General features: G+C 39.2%; 1 protein-coding gene across 2 annotated transcripts in view; it reads left to right on the forward strand.

The window, feature by feature from the left end:
• cdh22 (cadherin 22) overlaps positions 1-23,771 on the forward strand; it is a 333,080-nt gene that overhangs the window by 97,707 nt on the left and 211,602 nt on the right. For both annotated transcript variants that reach the window (XM_074667232.1, XM_074667222.1), the window contains exon 2: positions 2,173-2,429. The gene's annotated coding sequence lies outside the window, so the exon portion shown is untranslated. The remainder of the gene's footprint in view (positions 1-2,172; positions 2,430-23,771) is intronic.

Consider the following 23,771-nt stretch of genomic DNA (forward strand, 5'->3'; position numbering starts at 1 on the left):
AGTTTATCAATTTGTAACCAGCCAATCATGAAGTCCTCACTCGGGATTAGCATGAGAACAAATATCTAACCAGTTTCTTTCCCACCTCCTCTCCCTTCCTCCAACTCCCCCTCGTCCTTTTCTATCTGCTCTGTCTCTGATTCTCTCTTCCTCTATTCATCACATCTCTGTGCACAGCCTCCGCACACCGGCTTTTTGGTACATCAGCGTCCTAACCTTCCTGACCTTGCTGACTGAGCCTCTGAGAGACTCCAGCTGGTTGTGATCGGTGGGCAATCTGCGGCGGAAAGCTCTTCTCCTCTCTTTGTCTCTGTGTCTCTCCCTCCTTCTGTCACTTTCTTGTCTTTCTTACTGCACATTTCCTTCACACTAAATCCACTCTGATTAACAGGTGAAAAACTTCAGTGAAGTAGGGATACTTGTCATGTTCACCAGCTCGATTACCTGAAAGAATTCATCCATCCATTAGACACAAGTATTTCCAAATTTTCCCCCCAATTTTCTCAAAAATAAATAAATAAATTAAAAAAAAAGTTGCACCAGGTTTATTTGTTGCTCTGAAACACAAGAGTAACCTTCACTGTATAGTTTTTTGGTTGTATTATTTAAGAAATATAAACAAGCACTTGGTAAAACTTCTTTAAAGCTTCAAGTAAAACCAGACTCAAGTGGTCAACCATTCATCTGCTGCAAGTAGCTGTGAGTTTGCAAAAAGAAACAAAAATTAGGGAATTAACATCTTCTTCTTCATCTTTTCTGTCAGAGCCATAACTGCCTTAATCTTTAAAAGATTTGGATCCATTACTGTGTAGCACACTGCATTCAAAATGTCCACTGCCTCTTTGTTTGTTGGCTTCAAATACAAGGAATTACACAATCCTATTTTAAGAATTAAAAGAAGTGACTCAGAAACAGAAACAAAATTTGATGATTAAAGTCACAAAAAGCCTAATTTTTGATTAAATAATGCAAATGCAATATACCACATTCTGTAAGCACAAGATGTGATGCACAAGATATCACCAAAGTTCACTGATGACAAGCCAAGTCTTAAGAATGCCGTGTTCATGATTTGATAAAGAATAATGAAAGACGATGAAAGACCACAGAGCAGTCTTCCACTTTGCTTCACTTCATTTTTGTCTTCTTCCTTGCATGGTACAATTTTAGCTTGCATTTGTTGATGCAGTGATGAAATGTGTCCTCACACAGGGATTTTTTGGGGGAATGACTTTGAGCTCATGCAGTGATTTCCACTACAGAACCACCTGAGAGCTTCAGACTCAAGGATGTCCAGTGTTGCTTTCTGAACTTGTCCCATTGGACACTCAGAGTCTTTTTAAGGGTGTATTGTACATTGTAGATGGTGAAAATGAAGTTTTGCAGGGGAATGTTTTTCTGAACTAGACAAACCATTTGCTCACACAGTCTCCCATGGAGTAGTGCAGCGGTCCCCAACCTTTTTTGCGCCACGGACCAGTTTAATGTCAGACAATATTTTCACGGACCAGCTATTCTTCTGTCTCCTGACTGGCTCTTTTACCCTGCTTCAAGAAACTTTCCAAAGATGTTTGTTTTTTGTCCATTTTTGTCCATCAAAAGAAAACATCATTCAGAATCAGACAATAAATCAAATTGAAATAATGTAAGTTGAGTATTTTTTATATGTGGCCCTGTACTGATTGACCCCTGGACCGGTACTGGTCAACGGCCCGGTGGTTGGGGACCACTGGAGTAGTGAACCTCTTGTATTTTGGGAGGCTCAGCCTTTCAGGAGTCCCTTTAACCAGAAGAAATTGAGTGTTTTGTTTCCCCTTCCCTAAATTTTGAAACATGATGCTGATATCGTATTTAAAATGAGCCAACATCATTCATTTTATGTGAGGTTAACACAATTTGCAAACCAATTTGTTCTTATTTGTTTAACATTTTACACAACTTTCAAACTTTTTTGAAGTTGGAGTTGTTTGAAACAGCTTCACACACTTTTGAGACTGTCACACATACTTGTGTCATCCAGATAAACCATACTGAGGCCATGACAGAGGATAGCTTGCTAAAGGAGTACCACTGTTTGTTTTTTGGCTCCTCCAACGATCCTCACAGTACTTTCTCTCTCCCACTTTCTGTCTCTCTACGCCTTCACTCGTCGCTTCCCTCCGTCACCACCAGGGGCTTTCCACACCGCGCCGTGTGCCGAGAGCGGCTTGGCCGTCCCTCTCCCTCCCTGCGCTTCTCTGAACGGAGACTCCAGACGCGCAGCGCGGCGGCAGACAGGGCGCACAGAGCGTCTGTCCCTCACATTCCTTATCTCACAGGGGATCGTACACCTTTCATCCCGGGAGCAGCGGCAAGTTGAACAGCCATCACTGCATCTGCCTGCAACTTGTCAAGACGAGGGCATTTGTTCCCGCCGTCTGCTTTCCAAGGTAGGACTTCGGGGTGTTTTAATTTAGGAATGGGGAAAGTTAAGAGTAGCATGGCTTGGTCTTGTAACATACAACTCAACTGGACTTACATGATGCCTCTTGATGTTGCAAAGAAGGAGTTCCGTGTGTGCTTGTGCTGCAGGAATGCCCAGATGCGCACAGAGTGGCATTTGTGTGCGTGCGCGGATGTGTAAAAGGGGGCTTAATGATTGCTTTTTCCATCTCATTGAAGCTTTTGGATCCCAGCTTCAAGGCTGAAGGCGAGCACATAACTTGTTGCCTCAGTTGTAACACAATTAACGGCGTTTTGGAGCATTCGGTAATGAGCCGTGCGCAGGAGATCAGTCGTGCTTCGGATCAAAGAAAATGATTAACACAGTAAACAGGCTAATTGGGACGATTTCCACGTTAATATTAGAAAGGCAAAGGTTGTGAGTCAGCATGAGATTTCATGACTGCACATTTAAAAAAATATATTTATTGAAGAAATCTGTGAAATCTCCACAGCAAGAATTATCAGCAGTTGTAGTGTGCTTGCATGTCGTTTGGCTCGGCTGCAGAAATTAAAGTCCCCAGGATTAAGAACGTGCACACAACTGTGTTCAAGTAAATAAACGAGTAAATGTGCATCCCAGCGTAATCGTTGGAACAACACTGCTGACTCTCCTAAGTCAAATTACCGGGGTGTAAAATGCCTGCACGCGTCTTCTGCACAGTGGGATGCGTTTCCGAGGACTGCAGCCACTTGATGCGCCAACAGGATGCATTTAGGGAAGTTGGATGTGTGCCACTGGGCAGTAGAGCCAGCGCTGTCGAATGACTGAATGCAGACTAACAAGCCTATCGTTTCATAGTATCAAGAATCAATACTCTTAATTTGCGTTTATCTGGATTTACCCAATCCCCATTTTTAGGAGACAGGGAAATAAGTGTAGTAGAAGCATCTCGTTTGTGTTGGTTTCATTTTCATCCCTGCTTTCTACATAGTACATTTCTTTTTTTTTTGCATTCCAATTCATTATTGCATTCATGTTTAATCTCCACGTGGATCTAATGGATGTCCATGGATCATTTCCCTGGACAGGATTCAAAATCCATGCATACTGCTCCTTTTTATGCTCATCTTTCAATTCAGCTGCCTTCCTTCACAATTCATAATCTGTTATTATGATTTGATGCCAGCAATTTAAATCAGGTTCTATTGCATGCGTGCAAAGCAGTCACTCAGTGAGACAGACAAATGCTTTCATTAGAAAAGAAGAGATGAACTGTGCTGTGATTTATTAAGACAGGACTGTTTTGTTATACACACATCATAACCACAAGATTGATCAGATTGCCCCCAGCTCGACTTTGTATTTGTTTTATAGAGGAAAAGACAATTCATCTCTGTGGCATCAGGATGAAATAGCACCTTAATCTAACAGTACAACATATGCTTTCTTCTGGAGACTACACTTGTGACCATGGACAGTTGAAACTCAGGTATTACTGTGTGACCTTCGAGGATGTTTGAAAAGCTCGAGTTTTCACCTGCCTGCTTTCTTAGGCATGTCATCCTCCTTGCACAAACACGTGTGTGCGTTTTTACATGCCTGGGGGATCTGCATGTGTTTGTAAGACAGCCGGAGTCCTGTGTTTTATCACCCATCCTTAGCTAATTGGTATTTAGGAAAGTGAGAAGTGGCTTTGCTCCTGAAAGCCAATCAATGACTTAATTTTCCAATAAGACGCTGATCTGCTCGGGAATGTGTCAAATAGGCAGGACCCCTGGGTGTCAACCGTGACCTTTGTGACCTTTATGACCTTTTGTTTGGGAAATTGATTTTTGAAGGGTCATAACATTGGTCAAAAATTGGTTTGTGTAGAGATCAGCAGAATGTATAGTGAGTCTTTCATAAGATTGCATCTCCTCACAAATTGATTATTCTTACCTCTGTTGTTTTCCTGTTTTCAGTTCTTACTCATATGTTTGTAGTTAGTGTTAAAGTATTTAGAGCGTATTTCTTTGTTGAGTTAAGTAAAAATAACCACAGACATGGTGGGCCTCACTTTACTGAACCCTTTTATAGTGTTTCAGTTAAGGCAGCCAACAGTTTAGTCATTATTTAAAGTTTTATCAGGGTGCTTTCGAGCTTTTCTGCCGCCTGAAATAAATGTCAAATGACTGCAACATTTTTGTAAATGCCTCAGAGTCTAGCAGTTGTGGTCTGTTTTAGAAATGTATCCATCATTTACTTTACCAGTCTTATATACAGCTACCGTAGGCGTAGGGTTTCTTTGTTGCACGGTGGTGTATTAAGACACCTGACTGACAGATACGCAGGTGCACACACTCAAAAACACACATCCTTCAAAAGGTAGGGATGTAAAACTCTTTCTCTGCAGGAGAAAAGGATAACATTTTTGTCCATTTCAGACGTGTATCTGCTTTGTATCCTGGACTCCTCATTTATTCAGCTGGTGGTCTAACCAGCGTGTACATTACAGGGGCCATGTAGCAGTAACCCAGATGGCAGAATGGGCTGATTGTGATTTATGTACCAAAAGTGAATGCATTACTGTGAGCTTCTGGAGTCAGTGCCAATTCCAGGCAGGCATTTCACACATTTTTAAACAGACACACACCAAGGCACAGATATATACTCACTGTACATATACAAATTTAGATGCTTAGCAGCATCCAGCAGTTTCATTTCTTCTCTTGGTTTGTAGTGTTAGCAGTAAGTTTTACCTCTTTTGCATTGTCATTTTGTGGCTCTTTTTTCTTTTTTTCCTCGTCACTTTTCTCTTTGTCCCTCACACACTTGTACAGAAACACGCTCAGATACTTGCACTGGAGCCCTCCCCGAAAAAATCGTTCAGATGAAGCAGTCCACCGTTGTGAGACATTGATTACCGTTTACCAAGCTGGAGCATAAACGCAGTGTGTAAAGGAGGGATGACTCTGAGAGACAGTAGGAGAGATTGAAGGAGGAGGAGGAGGAAAGAGAGAGCAGAAAGAAGAAAGAGGCTGATAGATGGCAGTGCTGTAGCAGTAAAGATGACAGATACGGGGTAAACCAGGGGATCTTTATGGCTAACAGAGAGAGGACAGATTAGGCCAACTAATTGATCTGGACCTGTGGTTAGGTGCCTGACTCATTCTCAGCAAGCTTAGCGTACTTCCTCTGACACACACACTTGCCTCCTCACACACACACACTTTAGCAGTCACACCCTTCACCGCTCACACCTGCTGTCTTGTCGCGCGGTCAGGGCCGGTCAGCCCTTAGTCACTTCATTACCCCCTCAGGGCAGGGACTGCATCAACCATATTAACTCTTGAGCTCTGTGATGGAATCGCTGGGCAGGAGGAGATAGAGAGCTGAGGGCTGTGGACGAGCTCCATGCGTGATTTTCCAGTCCTGTTTGCACCTGATTTCAAGGAGACGCTTACAGGCAACACTTTGATCCAGCAATTCTATACCACTGTGGAAATTCCACCAGGTTTTTTTTTTTTGCTGCTTTTACTCGTGATGAAACAGCTTACTAATACAGGGGTTTTTCTTCATTGTTGCAGCAGTGTTAGAGGTTGAATTGCTTTGAGACTGAGCTGGAGCAGGCAATCCCAAACTCTTTTTCTAGAATTGACTATGCTGTTGAAACTTTCACCAACACCATGTTTATCACAAGTCACCGAAATTTAAAAGGATTGCATAAACTAAAAAAAGTGTTGTTTACTGTCTTTGAGAAAGAAGATACATCTCAGGCCTGTACTCTAAATTTGAAGTAACATCCAGCAGCATTTCTTGGCTTTGCTTACTTTAGCCTAGAGACTGGAGGCAGAACAAAATGGCTAGATTTGCTTCTTAAAGCATTTATTTCACATTTGATTTGTGTAAGTGAAGCTTATTCTACTTGGTACCAGCTGTTACATTAATCCCTGTGTATCTCGTGCTAGCTTTATACTTTCTGTATGGAGGCTGCCTGATTCTGTTGTATGAAACCTGCTTCCTCAATATCCAGATGAAACTATTCTTTTAATTTTTCTTCTTTCTTTCTTGCCATGTTTCAAAGACATGGCAATGATTCAGCTAACTACTTTGTCGGTGTTCCAGGCTGTAACTGTTTGTTTTTTTTCTAATCTCAATAGTCATTTACTGTAATATCCACAGAAACTTACAGGGAAAGGTCCTTTCATTGAATCACTGGGAACAGCAAAGCATTGTGGGGAAAAATGTAGTAATGATACTATGAATACTGTTGAGGCGTGGTGTTGAGACCTAGACATGCTGCAACCCAATCCAGTTCTGCTCGACCTGATCTGTAAGCTAAGAAGTAGCATTTTGAAATAACCTGTAACCAGCAATACTGGTGCTGATAATCTCATTTTAAAGTTTGGATTACGATCAGGCATATATCTAGAAGGGAGACTTTTTCAAAATAACTTAGTAACTCCTCACAGCCCCTTTGACTGTTATTGTGTTTAAAGAGACACAGGAGAAAACTCACTTGGATGAAAAGTGGTGCACTGACATATAAGCCAAAAGCAGCTCAGCTTGCAGCCCTCAAATCTCAGCATAAGAGACCCATGGGGACACTTTGTGTTATTGTGAAACGGTTTGGTCATTTATTTCAATTTTTTTCATCCATCATTATGCTCATAAACACTCAGGAAAAAAAATGGATTATAAGGAACAGTATGAGCTGACAGAAAAATAAATAAATCTACATTTTATTTGAATGGCACCTTTCAAGACACTCACCTTAGGAACACCTTACAATCTAAAAGAAGTGCAAAAGTTAAAATACATAAGCACAATGTATAGATACACAATAAAAAGAATGATATACTAAAAAAAAGGATAAGTGAGGGAATGAATCAGACAGAGTAAGCACATTTACACATGTGTTTTGAGAAGAGTATTGAAGAGTGAGACTGAGAGAGACTAAGTGTGGCGGAGACCAGTGGGGAGTGAATTCAAGAGCTGGTGGAGAGATGGATATGGGGGACAGCAAGGTACGTGGAGGAGAGGATCTGGGGTCAAATAAACCAATAGCAGCTCAGCTAGCAGCCCCTCCTGACACGATGTGTTAATAAAAAGAGGTGGAGGTGAGCAGTACTTTGAATACACAACTGTTTTTCAATGTTAGAAAATTTTGATATGTTATGGAAAGGAGACAACTGTGGAAAATTTACCCTAGTCTTCCTTTTTTTTTTTCTGAGGGTCGGATTCAACACTCAGGCTGCTTCTGCTTCAATGATCTGTTGCCATTGGTTTACACTAAACATAAAAAAAAAGACTTGACTGACCTGTTTGGAGTTTTTGCAGTGATGATTTTCCTACCTTTTGGGGAACAGTACATACACATGATGATGGTCTCAACTCGGCCTGGGCGATATATCGATTATATCGATTAATTCGAATTTTTCCTCGTGGACGATTTAAAAAATGAAAAATTCGATTTTTGCATCATGATTTAACAGTTCACTAACAAAACAACAGAAACCTAAATATCATAAAAATGTTCTTGTGCGTCTTTGACACCCAGCACCTTGACGGATATGCGTTCCTTATAGTCAGTATCAACAACCCAAAGAGGTTGATATAAACTAGACCTCTCGCCAGTAAACGTTCAAATCCCTTTCCTCCAATACTCTGTTTTCTATTTGTCGCCTTTCAGGAGTTTAGATCTTTGACTGAAACATTTACAAAGCCGAGACACTTTTAGGTTCACCTGCAGATTATTGATGAAGTTAATACTCTGATCATTTTGAGATTTAGACAGTAAAGAAATATACATTAGTTTTTCTCAGAACATCCCCACTCTACTGAAGAAAATCTCTTCTTATGGTGATTTGGATGGATCATGATTTGTGAAAGTAGGCTGCAGGGTAGGAGACGGGTCGACCATAGGCGATTGAACAGAGCGGCGCTGCTCGGACAGACATGACTGCGAAGGTGTTTAACTTTTACCTGGGTAAAGCTGAGTTCTCTTTCCCTGAAACTCCCTCTGTTCCACCAACTAAATCATCCATTCAGCATAAATTCATCTGCTGACGAGCAGAGCAACATAATGAACCAGCATCGAGGTGCGCTCTGTCAAGCAGGGGCGGACCAGACTTTTTAGTCTGGGGTGCCCTGACCAGGGCACTGACTTATGCAGGGAGGCATGAAATTTGTGAGCCCACACTTGAATAAATAGCATTTATTTTTACTTATTTGTTTGTTTAAAATTTAAGGATAAATAGGCTACAGCCTTAAAAAATAAAACTAGATAGAAACAAAGTGTTTTTTTTTTTATCATTTAAAAGTAGAATATATCTGAATAGTGCTGTATTGCACTGAAACAGTACTGTACACGCTTTTCCTAGCAGTGTTTTTAAATTCAAAATGTACAAAATGGTGCAGCTTTCACTGTAAATGTAAATAAGTCTGCCTCCTTTAAAACTACAAAGTGAAGTTACTGAAACAGAGGAAAGCTGAAAATTAAATTCCAAGAGTCAAATAGAGGTTACTTTTATTAAGGTTTTGACAAAATGAAAACAGAACTGGTTTTGAGTTATCTCTTTCATTTGTACTTATTGTTTTCTTTAAAAGGAAAAAAAAAATCGTAAATCGAATTTTTTATGAAAAATTCGGAGATTTTATTTTTAGGCCATATCGCCCAGCCCTAGTCTCAACATTGCCATCCGATTCCTGGCAATGGGCGACCTTATGCGTTTCTTTCAACACTTTATCATTCCTTTAATGCTGCTACCATTAACTTACAGAAACATAAATTATTTTAAAATCTCGAGATGTAGCAAACTTTGGTGTTTCTTTTCATTAGTTTGACACAAGTTTATAAATCTAACAAATTCATAAAGTTTTCAGTCAGTGTCAAAAGTTCAAACCCATCTCCGTTGAGTTTCTATGAACATTTATGCATCACCTGGGTGCTTTGACAACTTCATATTGCTGTTTCAAAGTAGCTCAAAGGTTTCCACTTAATGATCCACTTTTCAAACCAAAAAAAAAAAGAGTGCAAGGACAGAGCTCTTATTAGATTCACATTTTGAAAGATTACAAGCATGCAATTGTAAATCATAGTCAAAGCAAAGCAACAAAGTGCTAAGCAACAAGAGGAGAAAATGGTTACTAACAAGACACAGACAGCTGCCGGGTCCATCTGTCCTAATGATGCAGTAAAATCTATCGTATGGGATCAGTGTCTTTGGATACTTGAAGGGGACGGAGCACAGTTAAATGGCAAACTCTGTAAAAGAAATCATCAAAGGACTTTGAGCTAGGGTTGAAAGAAGAGCTTTGAGGCAGTTGCAGGGACATGCAAACATTTTCTTTTTGCATCATGATGGTATGTTCATAGAAAGGTTACTTTGGTCTCCATTTTCAGCTTCTTGGCAGCATCAAAGGTGGGATGGCTACAGGTACTTCAGGTCTTAGAGGGGCAACCAAACATGTGGTTTCAGTCAGTGATGAAAGATAAAAGAACATACATGTTTGATCTGATGAAAATCATGATCTTAACCTGGGGCTTAGAGACCTGCAGCATCCCACAGAACTGAAATAACAAGATTTGTTCTGGCATGCAAAGATAAGCTGTCCTGACTGCTGTGAAAAATGGAAACACACTTGATATACAGTGGTGTTGATGATTGCAGAACTTGTTTTCTGATTCTCTCCATGCGCTGTTGTGGTTTTCCTCCATCTCTCTACTTAATGTGCGTGAATTCCTAGAGGCAGGAAACCAGTTCTGGATCCAGGTAGTCGTTGCGCTTTCTGTAGCTGGTCTGCAGGTCTATGTTTATGCCTTTTGCACTGGAGTGGGAAGAACAACTGCTTTGTAAAATAGCAGTTCTTCACCTGGATGTCACGGTTCACAAAGACTCCTCCTCGGAGTCTGGCATAACCCCACTGGCAGAGCTTATGCGGTGGTGTATTTCTGCGTCAGTGTCGGCTTTGGAAGGATGAAGGCTGCCAAGGTAGGAAAAGTCATCCACATTTTTAGAGGCTGGAAACATTTGATGTGTATTGAGACACACAAATGTAGTGAATCACAACACACATCAGAGCACAGATGTAAGGGGATTTTTTTTTCATATGCAGGAGATTAAAATGAACAATGGATTAGAGGTGATGCGGAAAAGTTATTATAGCATTGTTTTCTTGTTTCTTCTTACACATGAAATCCTGTGTGAGGTCATTTCAATAACTCCACTGTCTGTACTTTACAGTTGTTGATTTTTTTCTGCTTGGCAAGTGACTGTTATGCCATTATATATGAGTTTTATTCTGTTTGACAGGGACGCCTCACGTTTTTTCAGCTCCTGTCTCATCTATGATTATCTACTGGCAGTATACGGTGACATTTTTGCAGACTGGGGATGCTCATTGGCGACGAGTGTCCCTGAAATGAGATTTATGATGGGCTGTCAGTTTCAAAGACTCGCAGTGACTCAGGTGCAGCCATAACGGAGAAAAGGGCTCCTTCTTAGAGTGTGTTTTGCTTAGTCTGCAAAGAAGAACATGGAAATTAAACTTGTATTTAATGAGTAAAGTTGGTAGGGTAACTGAGAGAAGATGATTTGAGGTGAAAAAGAAATGTGAAAACAAGGGTGAAAGGTTTTTACATTTATGATTCTTGTTATGCAAGTTAATTCAGGATTGAACATGGTTAATGAAATTCAAAACATGAACTACGCCTGCAGAAAACTGTAAGTGGTCATGTATTGAAAATACCTCAAGAAATACATAACATTGATTGATATATGGTAGGTTATATGTAATGATATATGGAGCTATGGGTCTGGAATAAAGTAGAGAGTCAAAGTATTTTCTCTATGTAGCCTTTTTTTCCTACATCAGTTGTCCATTTTGCCAAGTTTTTCAAGTTTTACAACATCATTTTTTTCTCATGATGTCATAACAACAATAGTTGAGGCCATTGTGCTGATTAGGATAGTCCTTTATCTTAATGATTTGCAACTGACAGCGCAGAGGATCAGGGATCTGGTAAAGCTGAGGGACAACACGAGTTCATGATAATGGATGAGCCAGTTTCAGATTTAAAGCTGTCATAGTTGGCCAGTTTCAGGGGCCAGTTAGGCCCATAAATGACAGGATGGACTTGTCTGTCCCACTCCAGCTCTTGTAATAGTGTTTTCAACATAACACAGATAAAATGCGTGTTGTTATTGATGTGCAGGTGTTTGTTTAACAGGTTTCATGCCATATCCCTTAGTCCTCCCCTCTCTACTTCTTCATTTACATTCATCTACCCTTGGGACTCTGCTGGAAGGGACTGAGAGGCAAGTAAAAGACACATGCATTAATGCAACTTTAGGCCCTGTTTACATGACGCTTCATCTGAAAAATGCTAAAACGCAGTAAAAAAAACTGTTTACATGGAGACACTGAGGGACAAAAAAACGCTGTAGTAAGCATGCCAGGCCTGTAGTTGGCGCTATAACTATCTTGTACAGAAGCAGCTTTTGGTAGATCTCCACCAAAGTAGGGTTTGGCCGATCATGGTGTATTGGCGAATACTCAGTGCAGAAATGGTGCAACAGATGCACATTTTGGTGGAAGACAGTCAGAGGAGGGTGGAGGGTGGAGAATGATGTAATGTTTAGAACAGAAATAAAAAACAGTGTTTCAGAAAAATTCCACACTGGAGACTGTTTTCAAAAGGTTGTGTTCTAGTCAGGCTACAACGCCGTGTCCGTGTAAACGCAAGGCCGAAACGCAACAATAATTTTGTGTTTCACCCTGAAACTGTTGTTGTGTAAACAGCCTCGTAGAAACCCAGAAGCACCTTTTGTCAACTGTAAATGTACAGTTGGTAATGGTTTTGACACAACTTACAGAGATTGGCATTGTAGGCATAAATACTATTTGATAGTCCATGCCCGCAAGTAGAAAATCATTTGAACGGTTCTCCCCCCTTAGACAGGAAAAGATGGAGATCCATTTAATGACTGCATAGTGGTTATTTTGAGTTGGATGTGACATACAAATGGATATGATCTAAATATATATTCTAGTTTTGATATTTAAGAAGTCAAAATCAAACTGCCTGTAGATGCCCCACAAACATATTCTATTGGTTATGTCACAGTACAACCAGTAGCTAGTATAAACAATAGATAAAAAGCTTTTTTTAATGACATTTTTATACCATGAAATGCTTATTCAATGGTGATGAAAAACACAATTCATCCCCTATATTTTTCACACAGTCTAGGATCCTGACGTGGGATCCACATAACCTGTAACTTTAACAACATGAAGAATATGAAGTAATCTAGATGCAAGTCAGAGTTGAAGTTATAAATATTTGTCCCAAAATAAGATTTCTTTGCAATATGACATTAAGCCTCAGGCATCCAAGTCAGTGTGGATGTTTTGAGGAGTTGAATTGAAGCCCTGTGGTTCAGTAAAAACTGTTGCTAAGAAAGAGAAACCCACACACTTGGACCTCCTCCAGCTGTCCCAGTTACCTGCCATAGTTCAGATCCATTCATGTAAGGGCGAAGGAAGATTACAGATTGTCCATAGATGAAAATGTTAAAGTCTAGCTATGTTGTTCCATCTGTGAATTGGCAGCTTGTCAAGTGTATTTTCCAGCCTTCTGTCCAATCTATGCTGGGACAGGCTCCAGCACCTTGTGACCTGGAGTAGGAGTAAGCGGATAAGACAATAGATGAATGAGCAAACAACAGTTCAGAATTTGTGTATTTGTCAAAATGATGCTCTTAAAGCTTTTATTCAGTGTTTGGTAATTCAGTCCAGCGACAGACATCTGGCTTCTCAGAGTGACTGAGACAGAATTTGGCTACTTTTCCCCGTCTTTATCTATCCCCCGTTCTCTTGCTTGCTTGCTTTTTTCTCATTCTCTTCTCTCTTTGACATTTTAATCTAGTGGCTGATGAATAGAAGTGATGAATAGTGTAATGATGTTTGGCATGAAACACAGAGCTGATTGCAGAAACAGAGTAAAATTTGCTTTGTCTGGGTTGTCAAAAAATTGCCACAGTAGCTTTATACGGCTGTAAAATAAAAGCAGTCTGCTTGTGGTCTGTCACATACATCAGTTGTAACAGAAAAGCCCTGCTTTATGAATACTGCACTTGAGAAATGGCTGTTTTTTGTTTTATAAATAAGTAACTGAATAAATGCATAATTTGTCATGGAAAATCACTGTATCTCTCCTTCTCCCTTTGGCATTGTAATTGTCAGTGATTGCTGGCTTTAATTATGTGGGTTTAACTGGCTCAATTTTGTAAGTTATGAAACAGCAAAATACTTTTGATAGCCTTTTTCTAAAACCTAAAGATTGATCTGTCTCATACACGTATTTTTTTTTTATTCTTTTTTTTTTTGAGCCCTAACATCGTTACAATTAAAGATATGTCTGCTCAGCGCTTGACATGTCGTAACAACTGATGCAAATGTGGTGATATTGTCTTAAAGTCATAAAATGTAATCCACAAGTCAGCCAGCTTTACCTCAGATATTTAAATGTGCCAAGAGGAGGATTTGTTTAAATTAGACTGCATCGCCACCTTTTGGCCCAGAGTCTCAGGCACACTGTTGTGAAGACATGACTTTTAACCAGGTATGGGTTTGTTTTGGAATTGAATGGAGATTGGATCGGAACAAATTGGACACAACACATTAGGTAAGATATTTGACAACAAGCAAATGTTGTAAGTTTTAACTGTAGTTTAGTAGCTGGCTATGTGTAGCGCTACTGGCAGCTCGGTGCTCTAAGAAATATATGTAATATGTAATGTTAGTGAATCCTTGTTATGTCCTGCCAGTCATCTACCAAACAGAACTAATGAAACCTCACTCTACATTTTATTGGTAGGCTCTCAAGTTTAAACAGACCACTGCAGAATAACTGCTGCAAGATAATTACAAACAATTCAGCCCGTAATTTAGCCTTTAGCTCAGGCTCTATCACTCCCCTAATTAGCTTTCTTCTGCTCTTTTGTCCTTTTTCTGTCCGCCAGTTAGGCTCCAGTGTCCACCATCACTCCAAAATTAATCCAAGAAATTGTTTTCAGCAGAGAAAACACAGATTTCTCTTCTCACTACTAAACTTTGTCAGCTGGAGAAGCTGACTTAGACAAGCCATAAATCAATCCTATCTTCTACCTGATCAAAAAGCTAAGAAATAGCATTTCAAAATAATCTACATTGGTGCTGATAATATAATAATAGTATTTAAAGTATGGATAATGATCAAGCATATATCTCGAAGGAAGACTTTTTAAAGATCACTTGGAAACTCCTCACAACCCTTTTAACCTGAATTCCTTTTTATTCATATTTTCTTTTTGCCATATGCCATACTGACATAAAGTGGGACCTACATCATAGTATTGGAGACCTCAGATCGGGCTGCTGTAATTGTAAAATAAAAACCATGTAGCATCAAAGAGATACAATAATCTACCAACAGTTTGACTGGCATAAAATTGAACAGTTACTTTGCAGCCAGCTGTGGGTTAGTGGAAGCCTCAAAAAATGTGTCCCCTGTCCTTGTGGATATCACTACCTCCTGGCAGAGTAATAACTCTTATTACAGCCCTTTGAGGGACTCCTTGGTAGTGGAACTAGGTTGTTTTGATGCAGTTGGCACCTTGCAGAGACATAATGGAAAAAGACATCCTCGCGTAATTGTGGTTAAAGTAATACTGAGCTGTTGGAGCAAATCTCTGTCAGACACGAGGAAATGAACTCCCTCTGAATAACAATGATGTGATGCAGAAATTATGAGTTTTATTGTGTCCTGGACATCTTCCCAGCAAGAAGGGAGTGCATGATTGAATAGAAAAGGTTTGAGTGCATGCTATGGGTTTGAAATACTCCTTAAAGCTTTCCCCTGTTATTGCCACCCACCGGCACACAAACACCAAAAAAGATGCCATTTTTTTCAAGTTTTTATGTGTTTGTTGAATTATGCATTGAGAACACACTCTTGGGGATGGTTGTACGGTCTTACTAATGGTATTAGCTTTTGCTGGGTAAAGCTTGCTTATCCAAACTTGTGCACACACACACACAAACATGCACTCAGATAAGTGCAGGAGCTTGCACGTACAGAAACATCACACAGGAACGTTAGAGCATGCGTCTAGGCTGAAAGGTTCAAAAGACTCTTCCCTTGTGGAAACATTTCCTACTTGGATATAAATTTAGGAACTTTAGGATGCTGTGCTGAACTAGTCTGAACTTTCAACTAACTTTACTTCAAATAAAAAGTGTTTACTCCCTTTAGAAGGCATAAACATGCACACAACATCTACATGGTTACTTTCATTTTTTAAATAAATGATCATTTACAGACTTTTTTCTCTGTGCTGCAGGCTTGTAAGCTTCCCTGTGTGCACACTGAGGTCAGACTGCTTTAACAATCACCTCTCATCACAGATTATGGTCAGAAAACCATCAATCAAACCCTCTGTGCTGGACATCAAAGCCTCCAGTTCACTGTGTTTGACACATTGTTGATAATACTGTGTTAGAGCTCATTTTTCTTCAATAAGAAAAGCACAATCTGCACAATGCTTCATTATAGAACAGAGTTCAATAATATCCTCCAGCCGTGTACCCAAGAGGATATGAAAAAGGCTTTTTTTGTTAAGAAGTCATGAAACTTTGACATAATACTCATGACTCCCTTGGAAGCAGTCAATGAGAAACTTGCATTAGACTCAGATTTCTCCCTTTTAGTGGTATCTCAGCGCTGTAATTGCACTGTGAACATTTGGTGTCTCAAGTGTAAAATAATCAATCCCATATGAGCCGGCTGAAATGTCACTAAAATAACACTAAATTAATGGAACTTGATGTGTAATGTGGGGGGTTTAGCAGTAGTTGGATAGTATATATCTGAATTGGACATGCTATGTTCCTTTTTTGCTTTTTCTTTAGTTAATAGCTGCAGGAAAACATGCCAAACTTTTGAAATCACTTTTCTACTCTTGTGTTGTCCACTTCCTGTGTTTGTACCTGTATCTTTTCATGTTGCATAAAACACATTATAAAGTTCCCTAAAAGTATGTATGTGTTGGCTGACCAATGCATGCTGGGATATACCACAGCCCCAAAACCCTGAACACAGAAACTAGTTTAGAAAATGGAAAGCATGAGACGTTTCTGCTTCTGTCTCTTGGTTCATTTGGTGTCTTGCAACAATCTGCAACATTTCCAGCAGCCTCTGCTCTGCTGAGCCCGGACCATCATTTGTCTGCTTAATGACCACTGAGGTGCCATGTTGAGTCATAGTGATGACATATTAGGGTATATCCCTCTGTCCAATTTAAGCCTTGGTGAAGGAGCGTGGCCTATAATTCCATCTTCTGTTTAACTGCTGTAGCTTTTCTCTCCTTCATCTGACCTTCACGACTCAAAATGATCAGATCTCACTGTCTTCTGGAAAAATTAAGAAGATGAAGGCAAAAAAATTATTATCACAAGCATATCCTAATGGGAAAATTTCAATCTTAAGCTTTTGACTCTCTAACATGTCACTACACTGATCTATTACATTCATTAACTCAGCTAACCCACACTTCTGTAATACACTGTGAATGGAGCTCTCGTTGATTGGTGGAACTATTCACTCTTATGGTACCATCTCCTGTCACTCTGGCAGTTTTATGCTCTAGTTGTAAAGTTATGACCAATCAGAGCTGTCCATATCAAGCAGTTCCAAATCAATGTGTTAATATCAGACAGAATATGTCCCAAACTGAATTTTCCCTTCAGGTGCAATAAAGAGCCTAAGTATCCATTTACCAAAATAAAGAATAGAATAACAATAGAATAAAACTTTATTGTCATTGTAACAAGTACAACGAAATTGAAGTCACAGCAGCAATCAAGAAAACAAAAGTAAGAAAGTGTATAGAAAGTGCAAAGCTCCATAAGAAAATAGATGATGACAGCTTGGCCATCATTGTCCAGTTCAGCCAGCCTCCACCTCCACAGGGTCCAGGACTGAGCTTCTTCAGTCATGCTCCATCTCTGTCTCCTGGATCCTGTCTGCTCACAGCAGGTGAAGCTCTTCCAATGTAGCGTTGGTGTCTGATGTTAGCTCCGTTAGCCATGTCTGTGAATAGCATGATGCTAATCTGCCCTCTGGAATTCCCTCTGTTGCTGGGTTAGCACGGCTAGCTGGTCCATCTTATTGGAGATAGATCTTACGTTCCCAATAACGATGGATGGAAGGACAGGTCCATGTCGTCACTTCTTAGCTCACACCTGAGAACCAGCACATTGTCCTAAACTCCTACTCCTCACCTTGTGGGAAGACATCAGGCCTTACACCAGTTAGCATTGACATACTACAGGCTGCTAACAGCTGAGTTCACATGTGAACAATGCAGCCATGGTTACATGTAGGATCTCCAGGAAAATACAGGAGAAAAAGTAGTAAAAATATCACTGTATTCAAAACATTCTTTAGTATCTCTGTTTCTGGTGTCTGATATTGTTTCCTTCTGTCTTTTATTCGTGACTCACAAAAATGATTGTAACTAATAGATATATGTATTGACTAATACCTCACAATGCTGAAAAAAATGAACAAATAAAGTATGCAGTCTCATCAGTGGTGATCACTGATGATCAACATTTGTGATCCCTCCTGGGTCCATTTGGCCTTTCTGTATTTGAGCAACAGAGCTCAGGTGCTGAAGAACTCTTTGAAATGTGCAAACACTAGATTTCCCACAATGCTACCAGAGGGAAAACAGTGAGACTTTATAACTTTTTTTTCAAAACTTGATCTTGACAGAAATTTATGAGCTTCTTGCAACAGTACTGGCCCTATACCATTTATTTTATAAAATGTCCAGTACAGTGTTCAGACATTTTGTTTCTTTTTTTATAATCTTGAAACGGTAAATGCATTTAAATAAACATTTCTTTTTTAAAATTTTGAATTGTATATAATCCCTCCCTCCTCCGAGTCTTTTGCATTTGGATGGATGTTAACCAATACATTACCAAGAGTGCACCTCTCAGAGTCAAAAGGTAGACCAGGGTAGATGAGTCATAAGTTTTTGTTAGTAAACTTGGTAATGCATCAATTATGTATCTCTTAAAATGAAGGCAAAAGTGGAGGCAGCAGATGAAAACATCGTGGGGTCATTGAATGCATCACATCAAGTGGGCAGAGAAGTCTTTTCTTCAGTAAAAACCAATAGGATAATTTGATGATACGATTATGGATTTTGGTTGTCTACTTGGGCTTCTGACTCTTAGTTCTTGTCCGATCTTTGCCCTGCATTCTTCCCTTTGATGTTTTTATTGAAACTGCAATGTTTGGCAAGTAACTGCAAGCTCCCAGAAAGAGCGCAGCAATATAGAGCTCAGAATATGACCACAAGGCTTCATTTGAATTCTGAATTCTGACTGTTAGTGTTGAAACTGATTCATGATTATAGCAAATACCATATTTTATACCATTTACTGCTGTAAAAACTCAAATATAGGCACACACATCCCCCATAACATGAACAACATGTACAAATGTTGCAGAATTATCTCTATTTTGGGTATACATCCTCGTGAAATATCATAGATTCATCTCACCATTGTGTTCGTAATGATTTTTTGACCGCTCAGCAGATTTTCCAAAAGACTCCAATGTTTTTTGTAAATAGGCTACCGTAAGGTTTATGGGATTGTAAATCACAATGTGCGACCTCTTTCAGTCCATTTAAGACAGACAATATGCTGCAGTTTTTCTGCTGAGAACATTAATAGTGTTATAATGCTGGATTAAATCAGTCATTAAAATATAAGGAATGCACAGCGTGATGCTGGTACCCCTCCATATTCAGCAGTCCTGTTTCTAAGCCAACATGTGCACAGAAACATGAGCACTTCAGTCATTCAGACTGTATGAGTCACTGCAAATGAAAGCCATTGTGTCTAATTTGAGTTAGGTTACTTATTCCACTATTTGTGGAAGACAGAAATATTTGTATAAACAAAAAAGGAGCTTATTTTGAATGTTTTTACCAGGCAGGAAAGAAGTGAAAGAGGCAATATGCAGATTCAGATAGAGAGGGCATCTCATTGGGAACTGAACTCACAAAACTGGCAAGCTAATTTATTCATCTGACCAACTGTGGTGTTGATAGGGAAAAAAAAAACAAGGAGAGGCAATGAAAGAGTGTCAGAGGAGCGTAACTTGAGAGAAAAAGAGAAAGGGTGTGTTTTTTTGTGTGGGTTTGTTAGACTGCTTAATATATTCCTAATCTCCCCATTAGTGCTTGCTTTGGGACTTTCAGCAGTATTAGAAGAAGTACGCTAAAAACCCAATTTTCCATTGAAAGAACATTTCAAATTTCCATGTAGATATAACACAAGAGAAGCTTGAACACAAACATCCTCTGCTCGGGGGAGCTGTACACAGGAGTAATTTTCCTTTTTGAATTTTGTACTTTGTCTTACCTTTCCTTGACTAAGAATGGTTCAGTTAGAAAATATGTTTGCAAAAATAGAAAAAGATCATTAAGAGCTGCAAAGGGCCCCAAAAATAGGAAAAAATAAACTGGAAACAACAATTCAAGACATTTTTGACATTATACTAAATATAGGGGCGTTTGTCAGAAAAACTAAGGAGGGGTGAAGTTGGGTAACAAGGACTGCTTAGTTTGAGGGTAGAAAACTGTATTAGCATAAACCTGCTGAAAATGTAAATGAAAACAACAACCTTAAAGACATCATAATTCCTTAAGGCCACCCAATATGCGCATCTGTTTGAAACTCTAAAAAAATAGTAGAAAGAGACACAGAAAACGATGTAGTCAACAGTTTAAAATCAGATTGGATCCCACACTGCACGAAACCCTGAGGAGTAAGTTCCAACTCAGATTTGCAATCCTACAAAAAACCCTAAATCTCTGGGACTCTCAGCCAACAAAGTTAGCAATGTTACAAAGCAGATCCTGCCAAGACAGTTTGGAAAGTTCCCTCTCCAGTGAGATGAGGCTCTTTTCACAGAGCAGTGTTGACTACACTCTAAAACATAGATAAGTCGAGCTTTTAGATGGAGATTCATGGCAGTTTGATTTGAAATATCTTTGAAGAGTCACAGTAGTTGTGTCATTTTTAGCCAGAACGCACTCTCTCTCTGGGACCTCTGTCGTCTTTAGTTCTCCAGATAAAGTTCTCTGTACTTCAGCTGTATTTATATAAGGTAATTTCAACACAGCAGTTATCTGAAAAGCTACAGAGTTAATGCAGTGTAAAGAGTGTGTTTGTCATACTCTCGAAAGGCCTCTTCAACTCGATGGCTGGAAATCAGTGGAGGGAGTGACTGAAACAATCTAACCACGAGCGCTGCCTGCAGAAACACATTACCAGTTAAATCTTAATTGCAGAACAGCAGTGCAATCTGCAATTTTGCACACACTGCTTGTGTTGAAATTGCAACACAAGTGCTCATTTAACAACAGCGTTGGAGAGCAGGCTTACGTTTGAATGAGCAAGTGCATATGCCTCAGACAGCAGCAGAGATTATGACTGCACAGGCTTAATCCAATGACCATCCGATGAGAAATTACTGACTCCAGTAGGTCATGTGATGTAAATATTTGCCTGTTTTTTACACATTGCTGATTCTGTAGTACAGATATTATCAGTCTCTTTAGAACATGAGGATGTCACATCTGTTTTTAATGGTGCACAGCTGCATGCACATAACAGTAATCCGGAGGACATGCTGGGATTTGTACTGATAATACACATCTTTGCAAAGATTAAACCACCATGTGTGCATGTGGCAGTGGATTCTGTGTGTGTTTGCATGCACACTGGAGTACTACAGTTCCAGGCCTGTGTCTCCCTCTTTGTTTCTGCAGAATAATGGGCTTTGTAAGATAATACCCAAGAGACATAACAATACTTCTGAGCCAGGGGATTGTGAAGCCGTCCCAGTTTGTATTGCCGCTGTGGCTTCGAGCTTCAGCTATGATTGGAAAACCAGAGAAACCTGGATTTACTGGCAAATGATATTAATCGCTGCTGTGGTCCTTGTCATGTTACCAGCTTCTTTCTTTTCAATCACAGCGCTCAGTAGTTCCTAAGGTATTTCCAATTCAGTCCTGCAATGACACCCAGTGCCAAAACCTATTTTGTCAACTGGTGTTGAAGAAAAAGGGATTCTTGCCACCGTTTTTGCTTATCTCTTGATACCTTGATGGGATTTGAAAAAGCTTAGCTGACTTTATTTCTTTTCGGAGTCAATTTGTCTCCTTAAAATTCAGTTTGCTGAATAAAGCTAAACTGTATGCTGGAATAAAATGTACATGCATGATAGCTGTCTAAAATGGATTTTTATAAATCACAATTAAAGTTTTTTTTTTTTTTTTTTTTTTGTTAAGGATGGGATATTGGTCTACTCCTGTACAAAGCATTGCTATGTAGCCTCAATTAGCTGCTAATTTTGAGTTAGCTCGTTAATCAATAAGATTACCCTGGGAAAATACTCCAAGAACAGACAGCTCACAGCAGGAAACTTTGAGCCTAATACTGTCAAACAACTTTCTCTTTTTAGCTTTCATGAGAGCAAACCAGTGGAGTCTTGTAGCAGTGGGCCAAAAGCTCGACAGCAGTTGGCCACAGCCATCAAGCAGCTGTTAGTGCTGCTGAGTCAAAGATAAATCAAAAAGAAGGCTGTGGTGCCAAAAGCTGTGAAACAAAATAAATAAATAAATAAAGCTGTTTACTACATAGGAAGTTCCCCCCCCCCCCCCCCCAATTTAGCGCTTGCATTTGATCACAGGTTGTGTTAGTGGAGAGAAAAACTAACAAAAACTTTGCAGAGTTGCTTTGATTGATGAAAAGAGTTAATACAGTGTTAACTGCTAATGACTTGATGTAATATTAGAGGTGCTTGTTTTTCCAACAAACATGTTCAGTCTCTTAAGACCAGATATTTCCCGCAAAGAAAATATATCATTATTTACTGGGGAAAAAAAGAACTTCATTCAAATACAACAATATTTAACTTTGATTTAATCTAAGCTAAATTAGCATCTGCTACTAGCAAGCTAATAATGCAATGGAATATTGTAGGGTAATTATCTTCACTTTTAAGAATTTTGAAGAAAGTGTAAACTTTAAGCTAAGTACTGAATATTTCTTGTGTTCTGGATTTCAAAGCAATGTCTCAAAGCATTGATTTCCCTTCTGTTTACTCCAGGTTATGAAATGGTACAGAGATCTTTGACTTGTATGTTTAATTTAGGACTGTTAAGTTGCTTGAATTTGTTTAGGTCAGATCAGTGCTGCTGATCTGTGTAATGCTCATTAACTGTGCATAGAATAGATAATATGCCTTAATTTCTGCACACTTTAAAAAGTGAAGCTAAAAAAAACACAAAAACAGACTTAGACCTAAGTCCAAAAGATAAAAACTACAATGACAGAAAGCATGTTTAAGAGAAAAACTTTTTCAAGCTGTATATTGATCTAATAGTTGAACCAACTACCGATCTGTTATGATGGAGGAGGTGCGGTTTGTGACTGATACTATGGCCATCCACTAGAGGGAGCTCTAATTTTTTGGGCTTCACAGTCAGTGAACACTTGCAGCATTTATTATTTTTATTTTCATTACAGTTTATTGTTCTATACTGTGAAGCTGCACTCCATATACCACTATTCAGGGAAACAAAAACAAGTAAATGAATAATTTTGATGTTAAAGTTTATGGTCTGATGTCCTGCTTTGTTTAATGAACAGTTGGCCTGTTATTCTGACCAGTTGTTCTACCATTGTAATTAAATCTCTTGAAATATTTTTCAGAGACAATACTTAAACACATTTGACTTTTGCTTCTATCCAAAAAGCTTTGGGTGAAATATGGTACTGATATGCGGAAGTCAAACTCAGAAAGCTCAGATTTCCTTAGCTAGAGTGTGAAGCAGTGACAGACTGATTTAAATATTGAATCAGATTCCTTTGCTCTCTATGTATTATTTACTATTTGTTTGAATAAATTAAACAGAGTTGAAGTGCCACCATATATCATCCAGAAAGACTGCTGAAACCCAAAGAAATTTGACTGGTTTTCAGTGACGAAAGCTAATTCACAAACATGTCACTTCTCGTTCACAGTTTTGCATCTTTCACTTTGATTATTCATGTCATCTTATCTCTTGCAGGAAGACTTCATAACTTGTCATTTAACTCAAAAATGGTATATTCAACAGTGAGACTCATCTCAAACAAGGACAGGTATAAATGATGATTTTGACAGCATTGGTATCGAACTCTTCTGGTGATTGCTTTAGTATGAGAGACATTGCACCCTAGAAGACAT

The sequence above is a fragment of the Halichoeres trimaculatus genome, unplaced genomic scaffold (genome assembly GCF_033239565.1).
Source record: "Halichoeres trimaculatus isolate MK-OKI-2021-1 unplaced genomic scaffold, fHalTri1.1 fHalTri1_scaffold_1, whole genome shotgun sequence".
Lineage (NCBI taxonomy): Eukaryota > Metazoa > Chordata > Actinopteri > Labriformes > Labridae > Halichoeres > Halichoeres trimaculatus.